This window comes from Sphaeramia orbicularis, chromosome 7, assembly GCF_902148855.1.
Source record: "Sphaeramia orbicularis chromosome 7, fSphaOr1.1, whole genome shotgun sequence".
Lineage (NCBI taxonomy): Eukaryota > Metazoa > Chordata > Actinopteri > Kurtiformes > Apogonidae > Sphaeramia > Sphaeramia orbicularis.
The window spans coordinates 51131880-51154611 of record NC_043963.1 but is presented as its reverse complement, the minus strand read 5'-3'; the positions used below and the strand labels follow the sequence as shown (position 1 = coordinate 51154611).

Sequence of the window (22732 nt, the reverse complement as noted above, 5' to 3'; positions counted from 1 at the left end):
AAACTTTGCAAAGTTTGCGACGTTGTCACAGAAAAACGGTGACACCAATCCCAAAAATTCGGCTAACTTTTGATGCCCCACTTCTCTAGATACTGTACACTGATTTTGAGCTCATTTGGCCAAACGGCCAAGGAGAAGATAGTTAAAATACGACATCAGCGAAAACGCTGACTCAGCATTTTGGAAATTTCAATCCAATATGGCCGACTTCCGGTTGGTTTAGGGGCATGGCCACAATAATATTTTTTGTTTGTCTCCTCATGATGAATCTGTGTACCAATTTTCGTGGCTCTACGACAAACTTCATGTTGGGTGTGCTCCCATTGACGTAATGCATTTCCACTTTTCAAGGGGGCACTGTCACAACATTTCTTTACCGACATCTACGAAACCTATATGTAAATTCAATTTTGCACATTTCTGAATTTTGGGCAACATTTGGTGAGTTTTTGTAAATGTTCAGGGGTTCAAAATTGAGCTCAAATTGCTGGAGAAAGAAAAATTAAAGCCGCAAGCGGCATCTAAAGTCCCTCGCCACGGCCACGTCAAGTAGAAGTATGTCCATCGTTCAGAAGGTGGCGCTCTAGCAGCAAATTATATGTCTTCTGATGAACGGGTGTAAGCTTGGGAGATTGACAATTGACTCAAATTTGAGAAAAATCAGTGTTCATTTATCCAAACTGATGTAAATTTTATATAAGTACATCTGTAGGGGGCGCTATGCAGCTACAATTACATTTCTTCTGTTGAATGGGTGTAGGCCTGTGAGATGTACCACTGACTCAAATTTGAGCCAAATCGGTGTTCGTATGTCCGAATTAATTCAATTTTCGTGAAGGTAAATTCGTAGGGGGCGCTATTGAGTGAAATGGCAATTTCTTTTGATAAATGGGTGTAGGCCTGGGAGATTGACAACTGATTCAAATTTGAGCCAAATTGGTGTTTGTAACTCTGAAGTGAAGTACTTTCGTAAAGGTAAAATTGTAGGGGGCACTATAGCTCCAAATTTCAAATTTTTCTGATAAGTGGGTGTAGGCCTGGGAGATAGACGTCTGAGTCAAATTTGAGCAAAATTGGTGTTCGTATGTCTGAACTGAAGAAATTTTAATAAAAAAAATAAAATAAAATTTGTAGGGGGCACTGTAGCGCGAAATTTCAGTTTCTTTTGATAAATAGGTGTAGGCCTGGGAGACAGATGTCTGAGTCAAATTTGAGCCAAATCGGTGTTCGTATATCCGAACTGAAGTCATTTTTGTAAATGTACATTTGTAGGGGGCGCTATTGTGCAAAATTTCAATTTCTTTTAATAAATGGCTGAAGGCCTGGGAGATGGACGTCTGAGTCAAATGTTAGCCAAATCAGTGATTGGATGACCAAACTGAAGCAAGATTTGTCAAGGCAAATTTCTGAAAAAACTTCGCAAAGTTTGCAACGTCGTCACACAAAAATGGTGACACCAATCCCAAAAATTCGGCTAACTTTTGATGCCCCACATCTCTAGATACTGTACACCGATTTTGAGCTCATTTGGCAAAACAGCCAAGGAGGAGATAGTTAAAATACGTCAGCAAAAACGCTGACTCAGCATTTTGGAAATTTCAATCCAATATAGCCGACTTCCGGTCAGTTTAGGGGCGTAGCCACAATAATATTTTTTGTTTGTCTCCTCATGATGAATCTGTTTACCAATTTTTGTGGCTCTATGAAAAACTTTACGTTGGACATGCTCCCATTGATGTAATGCATTTCCACTTTTCAAGGGGGCGCTGCTGCAACATTTCTTTACCGACATCTACGAAACCTATATGTAAATTAAATTTTGCATATTTCTGACTTTTGGGCAAACTTTGGTAAGTTTTCGTAAATGTTCAGGGGGTCAAAATTGAGCTCAAAGCACAGGACAAAGAAAAAAAAAAAAAAAAGATAATAATTAAAGCCGCAAGCGGCATCTAAAGGCCCTCGCCACGGGCACGTCCAGTAGAAGTATGTCCATCGTTCAGCATGTGGCGCTCTCGCACCAAATTTCAATGTCGTCTGATGAATGGGTGTAGGCCTGGGAGATTGACAACTGATTCAAATTTGAGGCAGATCTTTAGTTTTATGTCCAAACTAAAGAAATTTTAGTATAAGTAAATCTGTAGGGGGCGCTATGCAGCTGAAATTGAATTTCTTCCTTTGAATGGGTGTAGACCTGCGAGATTTACCACTGAGTTAAATTTGAGCCAAATTGGTGTTCGTATGTTTGAATTAATGCAATTTTCGTGAAGGTAAATTTGTAAGGGGCGCTATTTAGCGAAATGTCATTTTCTTTTGATAAATGGCTGTAGGCGTTGGAGATTGACAACTGATTCAAATTTGAGCCAAATTGGTGTTTGTATGTGTAACGTGAAGTGATTTTCGTAAAGGTAAAATTGTAGGGGGCGCTATGGCACAGAATTTAAAATTTTTCTGATAAATGGGTGTAGGCCTAGGAGATAGACGTCTGAGTCAAATTTGAGCCAAATCGGTGTTCATATATCCGAACTGAAGCAATTTTAATTAAAAAAATTACAAAATTTTTGTAGGGGGCGCTGTATTGCAAAATTTCAGTTTCTTTTGACAAGTAGGTGTAGGCCTGCGAGACAGATGTCTGAGTCAAATTTGAGCCAAATCGGTGTTCGTATGTCCGAACTGATGACATTTTTGTCAATCTACATTTGTAGTTGGGCGTTATAGTACGAAATTTCAATTTCTTTTAATAAATGGGTGTAGGCCTGGGAGATAGACGTCTGATTGAAATGTAAAGCAAATCGGTGTTCGTATGTCTGAGCTGAAGAAATTTTTGTTATGGTAAATTCCCGTAAAAACTTCGCAAAGTTTGCAACCTCGTCGCACAAAAACGGTGACACCAATTCAAAAAATTCGGCTAACTTTTGATGCCCCACTTCTCTAAGAAATGTACACCAATTTTGAGCTCATTTGGCCAAACGCCCAAGGAGGAGATAGTTAAAATACGACGTCAGCGAAAACGCTGACTCAGCATTTTGGAAATTTGACTATAGGTCCAAATTTCAAATTTTTCTGATAAATGAGTGTAGGCCTGAGAGATAGACGTCTGAGTCAAATTTGAGCCAAATTGGTGTTTGTATGTCCAAACTGAAGCAATTTTAATAAAAAAATAAAAGAAAACTTGTAGGGGGCGCTGTAGTGTGAAATTTCAGTTTCTTTTGACAAGTAGGTGTAGGCCGGGGAGACAGATGTCTGAGTCAAATTTGAGCAAAATTGGTGTTCGTATGTCTGAACTGAAGAAATTTTAATAAAAAAAATAAAATAAAATTTGTAGGGGGCACTGTAGCGCGAAATTTCAGTTTCTTTTGATAAATAGGTGTAGGCCTGGGAGACAGATGTCTGAGTCAAATTTGAGCCAAATCGGTGTTCGTATATCCGAACTGAAGTCATTTTTGTAAATGTACATTTGTAGGGGGCGCTATTGTGCAAAATTTCAATTTCTTTTAATAAATGGCTGAAGGCCTGGGAGATGGACGTCTGAGTCAAATGTTAGCCAAATCAGTGATTGGATGACCAAACTGAAGCAAGATTTGTCAAGGCAAATTTCTGAAAAAACTTCGCAAAGTTTGCAACGTCGTCACACAAAAATGGTGACACCAATCCCAAAAATTCGGCTAACTTTTGATGCCCCACATCTCTAGATACTGTACACCGATTTTGAGCTCATTTGGCAAAACAGCCAAGGAGGAGATAGTTAAAATACGTCAGCAAAAACGCTGACTCAGCATTTTGGAAATTTCAATCCAATATAGCCGACTTCCGGTCAGTTTAGGGGCGTAGCCACAATAATATTTTTTGTTTGTCTCCTCATGATGAATCTGTTTACCAATTTTTGTGGCTCTATGAAAAACTTTACGTTGGACATGCTCCCATTGATGTAATGCATTTCCACTTTTCAAGGGGGCGCTGCTGCAACATTTCTTTACCGACATCTACGAAACCTATATGTAAATTAAATTTTGCATATTTCTGACTTTTGGGCAAACTTTGGTAAGTTTTCGTAAATGTTCAGGGGGTCAAAATTGAGCTCAAAGCACAGGACAAAGAAAAAAAAAAAAAAAGATAATAATTAAAGCCGCAAGCGGCATCTAAAGGCCCTCGCCACGGGCACGTCCAGTAGAAGTATGTCCATCGTTCAGCATGTGGCGCTCTCGCACCAAATTTCAATGTCGTCTGATGAATGGGTGTAGGCCTGGGAGATTGACAACTGATTCAAATTTGAGGCAGATCTTTAGTTTTATGTCCAAACTAAAGAAATTTTAGTATAAGTAAATCTGTAGGGGGCGCTATGCAGCTGAAATTGAATTTCTTCCTTTGAATGGGTGTAGACCTGCGAGATTTACCACTGAGTTAAATTTGAGCCAAATTGGTGTTCGTATGTTTGAATTAATGCAATTTTCGTGAAGGTAAATTTGTAAGGGGCGCTATTTAGCGAAATGTCATTTTCTTTTGATAAATGGCTGTAGGCGTTGGAGATTGACAACTGATTCAAATTTGAGCCAAATTGGTGTTTGTATGTGTAACGTGAAGTGATTTTCGTAAAGGTAAAATTGTAGGGGGCGCTATGGCACAGAATTTAAAATTTTTCTGATAAATGGGTGTAGGCCTAGGAGATAGACGTCTGAGTCAAATTTGAGCCAAATCGGTGTTCATATATCCGAACTGAAGCAATTTTAATTAAAAAAATTACAAAATTTTTGTAGGGGGCGCTGTATTGCAAAATTTCAGTTTCTTTTGACAAGTAGGTGTAGGCCTGCGAGACAGATGTCTGAGTCAAATTTGAGCCAAATCGGTGTTCGTATGTCCGAACTGATGACATTTTTGTCAATCTACATTTGTAGTTGGGCGTTATAGTACGAAATTTCAATTTCTTTTAATAAATGGGTGTAGGCCTGGGAGATAGACGTCTGATTGAAATGTAAAGCAAATCGGTGTTCGTATGTCTGAGCTGAAGAAATTTTTGTTATGGTAAATTCCCGTAAAAACTTCGCAAAGTTTGCAACCTCGTCGCACAAAAACGGTGACACCAATTCAAAAATTCGGCTAACTTTTGATGCCCCACTTCTCTAAGAAATGTACACCAATTTTGAGCTCATTTGGCCAAACGCCCAAGGAGGAGATAGTTAAAATACGACGTCAGCGAAAACGCTGACTCAGCATTTTGGAAATTTGACTATAGGTCCAAATTTCAAATTTTTCTGATAAATGGGTGTAGGCCTGAGAGATAGACGTCTGAGTCAAATTTGAGCCAAATTGGTGTTTGTATGTCCAAACTGAAGCAATTTTAATAAAAAAATAAAAGAAAACTTGTAGGGGGCGCTGTAGTGTGAAATTTCAGTTTCTTTTGACAAGTAGGTGTAGGCCGGGGAGACAGATGTCTGAGTCAAATTTGAGCCAAATCGGTGGTCGTATGTCTGAACTGATGTCATTTTTGTAAATGTACATTGGTAGGGGGCGCTATAGGGCGAAATTTCAATTTCTTTTAATAAATCGGTGTAGGCCTGGGAGATGGACGTCTGAGTCAAATTTGAGCAAAATTGGTGTTCCTATGTCTGAGCTGAAGCAATTTTTGTAATGGTAAATTCGCGAAGAAACTTTGCAAAGTTTGCAATGTCGTCACACAAAAACGGTGACACCGATCCTAAGAATTCGGCTAACTTTTGATGCCCCACTTCTCTAGATACTGTAGACCGATTTTGACCTCATTCGGCCAAACAGCCAAGAAGGAGATAGTTAAAATACGACATCAGCGAAAACGCTGACTCAGCATTTTGGAAAGTTCAATCCAATATGGCCGACTAAGGGTTGGTTTAGGGGCGTGGCCATTATAATATTTTTTGTTTGTCTCCTCATGATGAATCTGTGTACCGATTTTTGTGGCTATATGACAAACTTTATGTTGGACGTGCTCCCATTGGCGTAATGCATTTCCACTTTTCAAGGGGGCGCTGCCGCAACATTTCTTTACTGACATCTACGAAACGTACATGTAAATTAAATTTTGCACATTTCTGAATTTTGGTCAAACTTTGGTGAGTTTTCATAAATGTTTAGGGGGTTAAAATTGAGCTCAAAGTGCAGGAGAAAGAAAAAACAATAATAATTAAAGCCGCAAGCGGCATCTAAAGGCCCTTGCCACGGGCACGTCCAGTGGAAGTATGCCCATCGTTCAGCAGGTGGCGCTCTAGCACCAAATTTCAGTTTCTTCTGATGAATGGGTGTAGGCCTGGGAGATTGACAACTGAATCAAATTTGAGCCAAATTGGTGTTTGCATGTCTAACGTGAAGTAATTTTTGTATAAGTAAAATTGTAGGGGGCGCTATGCCACCGAATTTCAATTTTTTCTGATAAATGGGTGTAGGACAAGGAGATGGACATCTGAGAGAAATTTGAGCCAAATCGGTGTTCGTATGTCCGAACTGAAGCAATTTTAATAAAAAAATATTAAACATTTTTGGAGGGGGAGCTGTAGTGAAAAATTTCAGTTTCTTTTGACAAGTAGGTGTAGGCCTGGGAGACAGATGTCTGAGTCAAATTTGAGCCAAATCGGTGTTCGTATGTCCGAACTGATGTCATTTTTTTAAAATCTACATTTGTAGGGGGTGCTATAGTGCAAAATTTCAATTTCTTTTAATAAATGGGTGTAGGCCTGGGAGATAGTAGTCTGAGTCAAATTTCAGCCAAATCGGTGTTTGTATGTCTAAGCTGAAGCAATGTTTGTGATGGTAAATTTTAGAAAAAACTTTACAAACTTTGAAACCTCGTCACACAAAAGCGGTGATGCCAATTCAAAAAATTCGGCTAACTTTTGATGCCCCACTTCTCTAGATACTGTACACCGATTTTGAGCTCATTTGGCTAAACGGCTTAGTAGGAGATAGTTAAAATACAACGTCAGCGAAAACGCTGACTCAGCATTTTGGAAATTTCAATCCAATATGGCTGACAAAAGGGTTGGTTTAGGGGCATGGCCATAATAATATTTTTTGTTTGTCTCCTCATGATGAATCTGTGTACCGATTTTCGTGGCTCTATGACAAACTTTATGTTGGACACGCTCCCATTGGCGCAATGCATTTCCACTTTTCAAGGGGGCGCTGCCACTACATTTCTTTACCGACATCTACGAATCCTATATATAAATTCAATTTCTCGCACTTCTGAAATTTGGTCAAACTTTGGTGAGTTTTCATAAATGTTTAGGGGGTCAAAATTGAGCTCAAAGTGCAGGAGAAAGAAAAAACAATAATAATTAAAGCCGCAAGCGGCATCTAAAGGCCCTCGCCACGGGCACGTCCAGTGGAAGTATGCCCATCGTTCAGCAGGTGGCGCTCTAGCACCAAATTTCAGTTTCTTCTGATGAATGGGTGTAGGCCTAGGGGATTGACAACTGATTCAAATTTGAGGCAGATCTTTTTTCGTATGTCCAAACTAAAGAAAATTTTGTATAAGTAAATCTGTAGGGGGCGCTATACAGCTAAAATTATATTTCTTCTGTTGAATGGGTGTAGGCCTGCGAGATGTACCACTGAGTCAAATTTGAGCCAAATCGGTGTTTGTATGTCCGAATTAATGCAATTTTCGTGAAGGTAAATTTGTAGGGGGCGCTACTGAGCAAAGTGGCATTTTCTTTTGATAAATGGGTGTCTGCGTGGGAGATTGACAACTGAATCAAATTTGAGCCAAATTGGTGTTTGCATGTCTAATGTGAAGTAATTTTCGTATAAGTAAAATTGTAGGGGGCGCTATGCCACCGAATTTCAATTTTTTCTGATAAATGTGTGTAGGACAAGGAGATGGACATCTGAGAGAAATTTGAGCCAAATCGGTGTTCGTATGTCCGAACTGAAGCAATTTTAATAAAAAAATATTAAACATTTTTGTAGGGGGAGCTGTAGTGAAAAATTTCAGTTTCTTTTGACAAGTAGGTGTAGGCCTGGGAGACAGATGTCTGAGTCAAATTTGAGCCAAATCGGTGTTCGTATGTCCGAACTGATGTCATTTTTTTAAATCTACATTTGTAGGGGGTGCTATAGTGCAAAATTTCAATTTCTTTTAAGAAATGGGTGTAGGCCTGGGAGATAGACGTCTGAGTCAAATTTCAGCCAAATCGTTGTTTGTATGTCTAAGCTGAAGCAATGTTTGTGATGGTAAATTTTAGAAAAAAACTTTACAAACTTTGAAACCTCGTCACACAAAAGCGGTGATGCCAATTCAAAAAATTCGGCTAACTTTTGATGCCCCACTTCTCTAGATACTGTACACCGATTTTGAGCTCATTTGGCTAAACGGCTTAGTAGGAGATAGTTAAAATACAACGTCAGCGAAAACGCTGACTCAGCATTTTGGAAATTTCAATCCAATTTGGCTGACAAAAGGGTTGGTTTAGGGGCGTGGCCATAATAATATTTTTTGTTTGTCTCCTCATGATGAATCTGTGTACCGATTTTCGTGGCTCTATGACAAACTTTATGTTGGACGCGCTCCCATTGGCGCAATGCATTTCCACTTTTCAAGGGGGCGCTGCCACTACATTTCTTTACCGACATCTACGAATCCTATATATAAATTCAATTTCTCGCACTTCTGAATTTTGGGCAAAATTTGATAAGTTTTCGTAAATGTTCAGAGGGTCAAAATTGAGCTCAAAGCGCAGGAGAAAGACAAATAATGCAAAAAAAAATAAATAAAAAACATAACAAAAATAATAATAATCTGAGTAAGAACAATATAGCCGTTTCTGTGGCAACCACATATTTGGCCTTATGTGACAGCTCTCGAGCTCCCCCACGTCTGTGGGGTCAGATGTCACGTGTCGTGCACTTACACACATGTGACTAACCCCAAGTGCGCGTGTCCCATTGACTCCCATTCATTCTGAGCAGGTGTAAATATGCGATTTGTGCACATGTCATGTACATCGTCGGAAAGGTCTCAGTGCCGTGAATGTGAATATGTGTGAGAGTGGCGACAGTGGCAAAAGGCGACCACGTCACTGGCGATTTCGTCCCCATGCGCCCACTGCAGACTCAATAGGTCCTGCGCCGGCTTTACTCGGCTCGGGCCTAATAATAATAATTAAAGCCGCAAGCGGCATCTAAAGGCCCTCGCCACGGGCACGTCCAGTAGAAGAATGGCCATCGTTCAGCAGGTGGCGCTCTAGCCCCAAATTTCCATGTCATCTGATGAATGGGTGTAGGCGTGGGAGATTGACAAGTGATTTAAATTTGAGGCAGATCTTTGTATGTCCAAACTAAAAAAACTTTTGTAAAAGTAAATCTGTAGGGGGCGCTATGGAGACCAAATTCAATTTGTTCCATTGAATGGGTGTAGGCCTGCAAGATGTACCAATGAGTCAAATTTGAGCCAAATCGGTGGTCGTATGTCCGAGCTGATAAAATTTTCGTGAAGGTAAATTTGTAGGGGGCGCTATTGAGCAAAATGTCATTTTCTTTTGATAAATGGGTGTAGGCCTGGGAGACTGACAACTGATTAAAATTTGAGCCAAATTGGTGTTCGTGTGTCTGAAGTGAAGTAATTTTCGTAAAGGCAAAATTGTAGGGGGCGCTATAGCGCCGAAATTTCAAATTTTTTCTGATAAATGGGTGTAGGCCTGAGAGATAGACGTCTGAGTAAAATTTGAGCCAAATCGGTGTTCGTATGTCCGAACTGAAGCCATTTTAATTAAAAAATGAAAAATAAACTTATAGGGGGGTGCTGTAGTGCGAAATTTCAGTTTCTTTTGACAAATAGGTGTAGGCCTGGGAGACAGATGTCTGCGTAAAATTTGAGCCAAATCGGTGTTCGTATGTCCGAACTGTTGTCATTTTTGTAAATGTACATTTGTAGGGGGCGCTGTAATGCAAAATTTTAGTTTCTTTTAATAAATGGGTGTAGGCCTGCGAAATAGACGTCTGAGTCAAATTTGAGCCAGATTGGTGTTCGAATCTCTTAGCTGAAGCAATTTTTGTCATGGCAAATTTTCGAAAAAACTTCGCAACGTTTGCAACCTCGTTGCACAAAAACGGTGACACCGATTCAAAATATTCGGCTGACTTTTGATGCCCCACTTCTCTAGATACTGTATACCGATTTTGAGCTCATTTGGCCAAACGGCTTAATAGGAGATAGTTAAAATACGACGTCAGCGAAAACGCTGACTCAGCATTTTGGAAATTTCAATCCAATATGGCCGACTAAGGGTGGGTTTGGGGCGTGGCCATAATAATATTTTTTGTTTGTCTCCTCATGATGAATCTGTGTACCGATTTTCGTGGCTCTATGACAAACTTTATGTTGGACATGCTTCCATTGGCGCAATGCATTTTCACTTTTCAAGGGGGCGCTGAAGAAACATTTCTTTACCGACATCTACGAAACCTATATGTAAATTCAGTTTCTCGCACTCCTGTATTTTCAGCAAAATTTGGTGAGTTTTCATAAATGTTCAGGGGGTCAAAATTGAGCTCAAAGAGCAGGAGAAGAAAAATTAAAAAAGAAAGAAAGAAAGAAAGAAAAATAATAAGAATCTGAGCAAGAACAATATAGCCGTTTCTATAGCAACCACGTATTTGGCCTCATGTCAAAGCTCTCGAGATCCCCCACATGTCTGTGGGGTCAGATGTCACATGTCGTGCACTTACACACACATGACTGACCGCAACTGGGCGTGTCCCATTGACCCCCATTTATTCTGAGCAGGTGTAAATATGCGATTTGTGCACATGTCATGTACATCGTCGGAAAGGTCTCAGTGCCATGAATGTGAATATGTGTGAGAGTGGCGACAGTGGCGAAAGGCGACCGCGTCACTGGCGATTTCGTCCCCATGCGCCCACTGCAGACTCAATAGGCCCTGCGCCGGCTTTACTCGGCTCGGGCCTAATAATAATTAAAGCCGCAGGCGGCATCTAAAGGCCCTTGCCAAGGGCACGTCCAGTGGAAGTATGCCCATCATTCAGCAGGTGGCGCTCTAGCACCAAATTTCAGTTTCTTCTGATGAATGGGTGTAGGCCTGGGAGATTGACAACTGATTCAAATTTGAGGGAAATCATTGCTCATATGTCTGAAGTAAGGATATTTTTGTATAAGTAAATCTGTAGGGGGCACTATGCAGCTAAAATTAAATTTCTTCAGTTGAATGGGTGTAGGCCTGCAAGATGTACCACTGAGTCAAATTTGAGCCAAATCGGTGGTCGTATGTCCAAAGTAATGCAATGTTCGTGAAGGTAAATTTGTAGGGGGTGCTAGTGAGCGAAATGGAAATTTCTTTTGATAAATGGGTGTAGGCCTGGGAGATTAACAACTGATTCAAATTTGAGCCAAATTGGTGTTCGCATGTCTGAAGTGAAGCAATTTTAATTAAAAAATTTAAAAAAAAACTTGAAGGGGGAGCTGTAGTGCAAAATTTCAATTTGTTTTGACAAATAGGAGTAGGCCTGGGAGACAGATGTCTGAGTCAAATTTGAGGCATGTCGGTGTTCGTATGTCCGAACTGATGTCATTTTTGTAAATGTGCATTTTAGGGGGCGCTATAGTGCAAAATTTCAATTTCTTTTAGTAAATGGGTGTAGGCCTGGGAGATAAACGTCTGGGTCAAATTTCAGCCAAGTCGGTGTTTGTATGTCTGAGCTGAAGCAATTTTTGTAATGGTAAATTTTTGAAAAAACTTTGCAAAGTTTGCAACCTCGTCGCACAAAAACGGTGACACCGATTCAAAAAATTCGGCTAACTTTTGATGCCCCACTTCTCTAGATACTGTACACCGATTTTCAGCTCATTTGGCCAAACGACTTAGTAGGAGATAGTTAAAATACAATGTCAGCGAAAACACTGACTCAGCATTTTGGAAATTTCAATCCAATATGGCCGACTAAGGGTTGGTTTAGGGGCGTGACCATAATAATATTTTTTGTTTGTCTTGTCATGATGAATCTGTGTACTGATTTTTGTGGCTCTACGACAAACTTTATGTTGGACATGCTGCCATTGGCGCAATGCATTTCCACTTTTCAAGGGGGCGCTGTAGCAACATTTCTTTACAGACATCTACGAAACGTATATGTAAATTAAATTTTGCGCATTTCTGAATTTTGGGAAAACTTTGGTGAGTTTCATAAATGTTTAGAGGTTCAAAATTGAGCTCAAAGCGCAGGAGAAAAAAAAAAAAGTAATAATAATTAAAGCCGCAAGCGGCATCTAAAGGCCCTCGCCAAGGGCACGTCCAGTAGAAGTATGCTCATCGTTCAGCTGGTGGCGCTCTAGCCCCAAATTTTGTGTCTTCTGATGAATGGGTGTAGGCCTGGGAGATTGACAATTGACTCAAATTTGAGACAAATCAGTGTTCGTATGTCTGAACTGAACCAATTTTTGTATAAATAAATGTGTAGGGGGCGTTATGGAGCCAAAATTCAATTTGTTCCATTGAATGGGTGTAGGCCTGCGAGATGTACCACTGAGTCAAATTTGAGCCAAATTGGTGTTCGTATGTCCGAACTGATGTCATTTTTTTAAATGTACAATTGTAGGGGGCGCTACAGTGCGAAATTTAAATTTCTTTTAATAAATGGGTGTAGGCCTGGGAGACAGATGTCTGAGTCAAATGTGAGCCAAATTGGTATTCGTTTCTCCGAACTGATGTCATTTTTTTAAATGTACACTTGTAGGGGGCGCTATAGTTTGAAATTTCAATTTCATTTAATAAATGGGTGTAGGTCTAGGAGATGGACGTCTGAGTCAAATTTGAGCCAAATCGGTGTTTGTATGTCTGAGCTGAAGCAATTTTTGTAATGGTAAATTCGCGAAGAAACTTTGCAAAGTTTGCGACGTCGTCACAAAAAAAACGGTGACACCAATTCAAAAAATTTGGCTAACTTTTGATGCCCCACTTCTCTAGACACTGATTCTGATGAATGGGCGTAGGCCTGGAAGATTGACAATTGACTCAAATTTGAGAAAAATCAGTGTTCGTATGTCCATAAAAGAGAAACTGTTGTATAAGTAAATCTGTAGGGGGCGCTATGCAGCTAAAATTAAATTTCTTCCGTTGAATGGGTCTAGGCCTGCGAGATGTACCACTGAGTCAAATTTGAGCCAAATCGGTGTTCGTATGTCCGAACTGAAAGAAATTTTGTATAAATAAATCTGTAGGGGGCGCTATAAGCTGAAATTCAATTTGTTCCATTGAATGGGTGTAGGCCTGTGAGATGTACCACTGAGTCAAATTTGAGCCAAATCGGTGTTCGTATGTCTGAACTGATGCAATTTTCGTGAAGGTAAATTTGTAGGGGGCGTTACTGAGCGAAGTGGCAATTTGTTCTGATAAATGGGTGTAGGCCTGGGAGATTGACAACTGATTCAAATTTGAGCCAAATTGGTGTTCGCATGTCTAACATGAAGTCATTTTCGTAAAGGTAACATTGTAGGGGGCACTATGGCGTCGAATTTAAATTTTTTCTGATAAATGGGTGTAGGCCTGGGATATAGATGTCTGAGTCAAATTTGAGCCAAATTGGTGTTCGTATGTCCGAACTGAAGCAATTTTAATAAAAAAATATTAAAAATTTTTGCAGGGGGCGCTGTATTGCAAAATTTCAGTTTCTTTTGATAAATAGGTGTAGGCCTTTGAGACAGATGTCTGAGTCAAATTTGAGCCAAATCGGTGTTCGTATGTCCGAACTGATTTCATTTTTGTAAATGTACATTTGTAGGGGGCACTATAGTGCGAAATTTCAATTTCTTTTAATAAATGGGTGTAGGCCTGGGAGATAGACGTCTGAGTCAAATTTGAGCCAAATCTTTGTTCGTATGTCCGAACTTAAGAAATTTTAATAAAAAAATATTAAACATTTTTGTAAGGGGCGCTGTAGTGCAAAATTTCAATTTCTTTTGACAAATAGGTGAAGGCCTGGGAGACAGATGTCTGAGTCAAATTTGAGCCAAATCGGTGTTCGTATGTCCGAACTGAAGAAATTTTAATTAAAAAATATTAAAAAATTTTGTAGGGGGCGCTGTAGTGCAAAATTTCAGTTTCTTTTGACAAATAGGTGTAGGCCGGGGAGAAAGATGTCTGAGTCAAATTTGAGCCAAATCGGTGTTCGTATGTCCGAACTGATGTCATTTTTGTAAATGTACATTTGTAGGGGGCGCTATAGTGCAAAATTTCAATTTCTTTTAATAAATGGGTGTAGGCCTGGGAGGTGGACGTCTTAGTCAAATTTCAGCCAAATCGCTGTTCGTATGTCTGAGCTGAAGCAATTTTTGTAATGGTAAATTCACTGAGAAACTTTGCAAAGTTTGCGACGTTGTCACACAAAAACGGTGACTCCTATCCAAAAAATTCGGCTAACTTTTGATGCCCCACTTCTCTAGATACTGTACACCGATTTTGAGCTCATTTGGCCAAACGGCCAAAGAGGAGATAGTTAAAATACGACATCAGCGAAAACGCTGACTCAGCATTTTGGAAATTTCAATCCAATATGGCCGACTAAGGGTTGGTTTAGGGGCGTGGCCATAATAAATTTTTTTGTTTGTCTCCTCATGATGAATCTGTGTACCGATTTTCGTGGCTCTACGACAAACTTTATGTTGGACGCGCTCCCATTGGCGCAATGCATTTCCACTTTTCAAGGGGGCGCTGCCGCAACATTTCTTTACCGACATCTACGAAACCTATATGTAAATTCAATTTCTCACTCTTCTGAATTTTAGGCAAAATTTGGTGAGTTTTCGTAAATGTTCAGAGGGTCAAAATTGAGCACAAAGCGCAGGAGAAAGAAAAATAAGACAAAAAAAAAAAAATAATAATAATAATCTGAGCAAGAACAATATAGCCGTTTCTATGGCAACCACGTATTTGCCCTTTTTTGAAAGTTCTCGAGGTCCCCCACATGTGTGTGGGGTCAGATGTCACCTTGTCGTGCACTTACACACATGTGACTGACCGCGACTGGGCGTGTCCCATTGACTCCCATTCATTCTGAGCAGGTGTAAATATGCGATTTGTGCACGTCATGTACATCGTCTGAAAGGTCTCAGTGCTGTGAATGTGAATATGTGTGAGAGTGGCGACAGTGGCGAAAGGTGACCGCGTCACTGGCGATTTTGTCCCCATGCGCCCACTGCAGTCTCAATAGGCCCTGCGCCGGCTTTACTCGGCTCGGGCCTAAAAATAAAAATAATAATAATCTGAGCAAGAACAATATAGCCGTTTCTATGGCAACCACGTATTTGCCCTTTTTTGAAAGTTCTCGAGGTCCCCCACATGTCTGTGGGGTCAGATGTCACGTGTCGTGCACTTACACACATGTGACTAACCCCGAGTGGGCGTGTCCCATTGACTCCCATTCATTCTGAGCAGGTGTAAATATGCGATGTGTGCACATGTCATATACATCGTTGGAAAGGTCTCAGTGCCGTGAATGTGAATATGTGTGAGAGTGGCGACAGTGGAGAAAGGCGACCGCGTCACTGGCAATTTCGTCCCCATGCGCCCACTGCAGACTCAATAGGCCCCGCGCCGGCTTTACTCGGCTCGGGCCTAAAAAAAAATAAGTAAAAAAAAAAAAAAAGTATCTGAGCAAGAACAATATAGCCGTTTCTATGGCAACCACATATTTGGCCTTATGTGTGAGAGTGGCGACAGTGGCGAAAGGCGACCGCGTCACTGGCGATTTCGTCCCCATGCGCCCACTGCAGACTCAATAGGCCCTGCGCCAGCTTTACTCGGCTCGGGCCTAATAAAAATAATAATAATCTGAGCAAGAACAATATAGCCGTTTCTATGGCAACCACATATTTGGCCTTATGTGAAAGCTCTTGAGGTCCCCCACATGTCTGTGGGGTCAGAGGTCACGTGTTGTGCACTTACACCCACATGACTGACCCTGAGTGGGCGTGTCCCATTGACTCCCATTCATTCTGAGCAGGTGTAAATATGCGATTATTGCACATGTCATATACATCTTCGGAAAGGTCTCAGTGCCATGAATGTGAATACATGTGAGAGTGGCGACAGTGGCTAAAGGCGACCGCGTCACTGGCGATTTTGTCCCCATGCGCCCACTGCAGACTCAATAGGCCCTGCGCCGGCTTTACTCGGCTCGGGCCTAATAATCTGAGCACAAGAACAACATAGCCGTTTCCGTGGCAACCACGTATTTGGCCTTATTTGAAAGCTCTCAAGCTCCCCCACGTCTGTGGGGTCAGATGTCACGTGTCATGCACTTACACCCATGTGACTGACCCCGAGTGGGCGTGGCCCATTGACTCCCATTCATTCTGAGCAGGTGTGAATATGCGATTTGTGCACATGTCATGTACATCGTCGGAAAGGTCTCAGTGCCGTGAATGTGAATATGTGTGAGAGTGGCGACAGTGGCGAAAGGCGACCTTGTCACTGGCGATTTCGTCCCCATGTTCCCACTGCAGACTCAATAGGCCCTGCGCCGGCTTTACTCGGCTCGGGCCTAATTAAAGCCGCAAGCGGCATCTAAAGGCCCTCGCCACGGGCACGTCCAGTAGAAGTATGGCCATCGTTCAGCAGGTGGCGCTCTAGCACCAAATTTCAATGTCATCTGATGAATGGATGTAGGCGTGGAAGATTGACAAGTGATTTAAATTTGAGGCAGATCTTTATATGTCCAAACTAAAGAAATTTTTGTATAAGTAAATGTGTAGGGGGCGCTATGGAGCCCAAATTCAATTTGTTCCATTGAATGGGTGTAGGCCTGCAAGATGTACCACTGAGTCAAATTTGAGCCAAATCGGTGTTCGTATGTCCGAGCTGATAAAATTTTCGTGAAGGTAAATTTGTAGGGGGCGCTATTGAGCAAAAGGGCATTTTCTTTTGATAAATGAGTGTAGGCCTGGGAGTTTGACAACTGATTCAAATTTGAGCCAAATTGGTGTTCGTATGTCTGAAGTGAAGTAATTTTCGTAAAGGTAAAATTTTAGGGGGCGCTATGGCGCCAAATTTCAATTTTTTCTGACAAATGGGTGTAGGCCTGAGAGATAGATGTCTGAGTGAAATTTGAGCCAAATCGGTGTTCGTATGTCCGAACTGAAGCAATTTTAATAAAAAAATGTAAAAAAAAAAACTTGTAGGGGGCGCTGTAGTGCAAAATTTCAGTTTCCTTTGACAAATAGGTGTAGGCCTGGGAGACAGATGTCTGAGTCAAATTTGAGGCATGTCGGTGTTCGTATGTCCGAACTGATGTCATTTTTGTAAATGTAAATTTGGAGGGGGCGGTATTGTGTGAAATTTCAATTTCTTTTAATTAATGGGTGTAGGCCTGGGAGATAGACGTCTGAGTCAAATTTGAGCCAAATCGGTGTTCGAATGTCTGAGCTGAAGCAATTTTTGTAATGGTAAATTCCCGAAGAAACTTTGCGACGTCGTCACACAAAAACGGTGACACCAATTCAAAACATTCGGCTAACTTTTGATGCCCCACTTCTCTAGATACTGTACACCGATTTTGAGCTCATTCAGCCAAACGGCCAAGGAGGAGATAGTTAAAATACGACATCAGCGAAAACACTGACTCAGCATTTTGGACATTTCAATCCAATATGGCCGACTTCCGGTTGGTTTAGGGGCGTGGCCACAATAATATTTTTTGTTTGTCTCCTCATTTTGAATCTGTGTACTGATTTTCGTGGCTCTACGACAAACTTTATGTTGGACATTCTCCCATTGACGTAATGCATTTCCACTTTTCAAGGGGGCGCTTCAGCAACATTTCTTTACCGACATCTACGAAACCTATGTGTAAATTCAATTTTGCACATTTCTGAATTTTGTGCAAAATTTGGTGAGTTTTCATAAATGTTCAGGGGGTCAAAATTGAGCTCAAAGCGCAGGAGAAAGAAAAAAAATTAAAATATATATATATATATATATAAATAATTAAAGCCGCAAGCGACATCTAAAGGCCCTCGCCAAGGGCACGTCCAGTAGAAGTAAGCTCATCGTTCAGAAGGTGGTGCTCTAGCACCAAATTTCAATGTCGTCTAATGAATGGGTGTAGGCCTGGGAGATTGACAATTGACTCAAATTTGAGACAAATCAGTGTTCGTATGTCCAAACTGAACAAATTTTTGTATAAATAAATCTTTAGGGGGCGTTATGGAGCCAAAATTCAATGTGTTCCATTGAATGGGTATAGGCCTGCGAGATGTACCACTGAGTCAAATTTGAGCCAAATCGGCATTTGTATATCCGAACTGATGCAATTTTCGTGAAGGTGAATTTGTAGGGGGCGCTATTGCATGAAATGGAATTTTCTTTTGATAAATGGGTGTAGGCCTTGGAGATTGACAACTGATTCAAATTTGAGCCAAATTGGTGTACGTCTGTCTGAAGTAAAGTAATTTTCGTAAAGGTAAAATTGTAGGGGGCACTATAGCTCCAAATTTCAATTTTTTCTAATATATGGGTCTAGGCCTGAGAGATAGACATCTGAGTAAAATTTGAGCCAAATTGGGGTTCGTATGTCCAAACTGAAGCAATTTTAATTAAAAAATTTTTTTAAAAAACTTGTAGGGGGCACTGTAGCGCAAAATTTCACTTTCTTCCTACAAATAGGTGTAGGCCTGGGAGACAGATGTCTGAGTCAAATTTGAGCCAAATCGGTGTTTGTATGTCCGAACTAATGTCATTTTTGTAAATGTACATTTGTAGGGGGCGATATAGTGCGAAATTTCAATTTCTTTTAATAAATGGGTGTAGGCCTGGGAGATAGACGTCTGATGGAAAATTAAGCCAAATCGGTGTTTGTATGTCTGAGCTGAAGCAATTTTTGTGATGGTACATTTTCGAAAAAACTTTGCAAAGTTTGCAAGCTCGTCGCACAAAAAACCTAGAGGGTGAAGAGAACTCAGGCAATGATGCAGCCTTAGTCTGATAGGGAGCAACAGGAGGGCTCAGGAGGACAAAACAATGAATTTCTAGGCAGATTACCTGCTTGATAATGAAGAGAACGTTACAGAGCATATAACAACAGCCTTCACATCTGTAGGAGCCTGCAAGCCGTACTGTCATTGTATTCGCTCCATAGCAGTGCTAGCTAATGTTGCTAATTGTGTTGCTAAGTCATAACCATTAACTGCATAATTATAATAACAGCCCAAGGCTAGATGGTAGTATACATAAATATAGATGTCAGAAAGTCTATTTAATTTCTGGGACTTTTATTTTGAAGTTGACGTGCACTTTGCTGTAGCGCTGTCTTTTCCGCTGTCGGCAGATGTGCATGAGTAATGGAGAAGTGGTCCGTGTGCGTGCATGACGCAGTGTGAGTACTTACACCCTAATTTGTTTATATCTATCTGTTATGGCATTGCTCAGTGGTTTGTGTATGTTCCCAATGTTTCTGATGCGGGTTAGCAGTACTCGAGTATATTAATATTACGCAGAATCTGTTAGCTGATTTTACGAAGCTGTTAAATGGGCATTAGCAAGTGTTAGCTTAGCTTGTTTATTTTCTGTGCACTTACTTGTGATAAGCGTTGAGTTCTACTCGCTACCCAACTCCAGACCATTTTTGTGTATTGTTTACGTTTACTATTTGACTCCTGTTCATCATGCTAACTGTAATTTGGCACGGTAGCTCCGTGTGTTCAATTCACACGTGTTGCGTTCGTACCGCGCATGTTGCGCTGTTTGCCCACAAGAGGGCGCCAGAGACCACTGAATAATTTTGTATAGCTTGTGTGCATCTCTATTGTACTTTCTTTGTATTTCAATGTGTGAGATGTTGACTGAAGCACATGTACTTTGATTTTCTTTATTAATATATTGTTTAATCTTCTTTTTGTATTTTTATAGAACCACACACACCCCATGACCAAAAGAGGTGATCTCAGTCCAGATCAAACTGAACCATGGTTTAGTTCATTTTCAGTGTGAAATTTTTTTTGATAGTGTGGACTCTTCCACAAGGCTATTGTTACCAACGAAAAAAGAAGAAAAACAGTGGGAAATGAAGAACACGATGCCAGACAGAGCCTGCATATAGGGATGTAATGATTACCGGTATAATGATAAACTGTGGTAAAATTCCAGATGATTAATAACCATTTCAAATTCCAATTATCATTAAAACTGTTTAATTACCGCATTTTGAAAAACTCACGGTGATACTGCTCATTTCCTGGAGAAGCAGCAGCACTCCAGGCGCACATGTACAGTTTGCAATGTTTGGTCTCTGGAAACATGGCGGAAGTTTCCCGCATGGATAGCGCTCGAGAGATTTTTTTCCCCCCACTAAAAGGACAAAGTCAAAAGTCTGGACATATTTTGGGTTTTTAAACGATGCTGAGGTGAAACTAATTGAAGATGATCAACCTGTCTGCAGAAAATGCAGAAAAAAGTCTCTGTGAAGGGGGGCAACACAAATTTGATGAGCCATCTCCATAACCACCACCTACATCTATACATTTGATTTGTATATAGCGTGTGTTAGTTTAAACACCTGCACTACAGATTTGTTTACATGTGGTTGTATTGTTCTTACATCCACATTACTTTGTTTAATATGCTAGTGTATGCACATTTGATTTCTACCTAAAGCCTCAGTCACAAAGCTTCGTACGAAAGATGGGTTCATACGAATCTCCCAGTTCGTACGAGTTCTGGAGTTCGTAGACATTTGTGGAGGGAGCAGTAGTTTCTTACGGCCGTCTTACAAAGTCAGCATGGCTGCTGTTGGAAACGCAAGAGCATCTTGAGGCCACCATGAGAAAATGACGTGATTGTGTGTCGTACGAACACCGCACACAGTTGTCGCAGTCTTCTTAAGAGTGCCTTAAAACCTTCCTACGTCAGACCTACGGCCACTTCATGAATTATTTAGCCGTAAGGTCAATGTATGTCAGCCCTACGTGAAACTCATGGTGCTCGCAAGTCAATGGTGGGAAGATCTTACGCTGTTTTGGTCCAACAGCCGCGGAAGAAGAGGGACATTCTAAAGCACTTAATAAAAAACACAACTTAACGTAGTTTAATGTCCCAGAACAGTGATCAATCATCACCAAAGTTCATGTGGACATCTGTAGTCATGTCCACTTCCACCTCTGCAAAAAACTTAAACATATAGTTTAATCTTACAGTACTCTTCTTTCATTCATTCATTCATTCATTCATTTTCTGAACCGCTTTATCCTCCAGATGGTTCCTGAGGCACTGGAGCCTATCCCAGCATTAGAGATGTCCACGCATAATTTGGTGATGATTGATGCTTTTTTTTTCAGACATTAAACTACGTTAACCTATTTTTACATTAAGCCTTTTGTGAAAGCGCGTTTTCTATGTTTGGGATCGTGCACTGTCAGTAGTGCTGAAATCACACATTACTGTAAAATAGGCAGGAAAACGGAATCGTACTGTTAGAAATTAGGAGTAATAATAAGACATCAGATGAAGACATTTGAAGTAGAAGATATAACAATAAAACAAAGATACACAAGAATAAAAAAGAGAAGTGATTGTTAAAAACAATAACTGTCTGACACAGACATCCATCACCCTGATCCTCGCCCTTGTGGACTGTGCATTTTCTCTGCTGGTTTGTTTCAAGTTTATTTTTCTGTTAATAAAACACTTAATTCCCTTCTGCACTATGCGTTTGAGTTCAGTCATTCACTCCGTCTTGAAAATTTCTATTCGACCCCCTCAAAGAACACCACGAATGCTGTAGAAATTACGCACTACCGCCTAGAAACACCTTACGTCCATCTTAAGAACACCGTGCAAATCTCTGTCTGTGCATCCGTTCATGTGAACGCTGTAAGAGACCCCTAATAACATTGCAATGTGTTGTTGAGCTCTACTTGCGGCCACCGCAGGAACGTATGGGTCCTGGAATGGCCTCCTGATCCACAAACATCGTACGTTGTCTTTACATTGCTCATAAGGCATTCATTAGTGCACCGTGCGAAAGGGGGTTTCGTACTGCGTTCATAGAAAATCTTGGACAAGATTGCTCACCTGGCTACGAACTTAGGAACGGTCCACGAACACTCCATGAAAACTCCATTCTTATACGGCCGCCTTGAGAAGGTCGTACGAAATGGTCCATAGATCATTCGCACAGAGTTCGTAGCCGTTCGTAACGGCATTTGTGACTGAGGCTTAAGGTACACCAAAGAGTGAAAGTGTCCTTTCTGTACCAGTTTCTCAGAAATCTGTGAGACTAGATCTCATACATGAGCATTGAATTTAAGGAAAAGTATTTTATCTACAATTTGCATAAAGTGCAGTTACCTATTATGACCAAAAGGTGCCATCTTTAATGCACATTTGTATGTTTGATGTTCACATGTTAATATTTCAATGTCTCTGCCCACAGAAAGTACATTGTGCATGTTATTTATTTGTTCTAAATAATTCTTGGTAAAATTTTTTCACTGTCTGTATAAGTACTTTTTGAATATTTAGAACAAATTTTAACAATACCGTGAAAATAATGATAACCGTGATAATTTTGGTCACAATAACCATGATATGAAATTTTCATATCATTACATCTCTACCTGCATATAAACCAATCATTGTCAAGGGTCACTGCAAAGGTAATGACAGTAGAAGGTATTAGGGGCTGTACAATTTTGGCCAAAAATAAATTCCTGATTTTCTCCTCAAAAAGCTTGATTTCGATTTGGGTTGGTGGTGGCATTTTA

At 40.5% G+C, this 22732-nt stretch overlaps 1 protein-coding gene across 1 annotated transcript in view; it reads right to left on the bottom strand.

Moving 5' to 3' along the window:
* LOC115421974 (serine/threonine-protein kinase 38-like) overlaps window positions 1–22732 on the bottom strand; it is a 74092-nt gene that overhangs the window by 48614 nt on the left and 2746 nt on the right.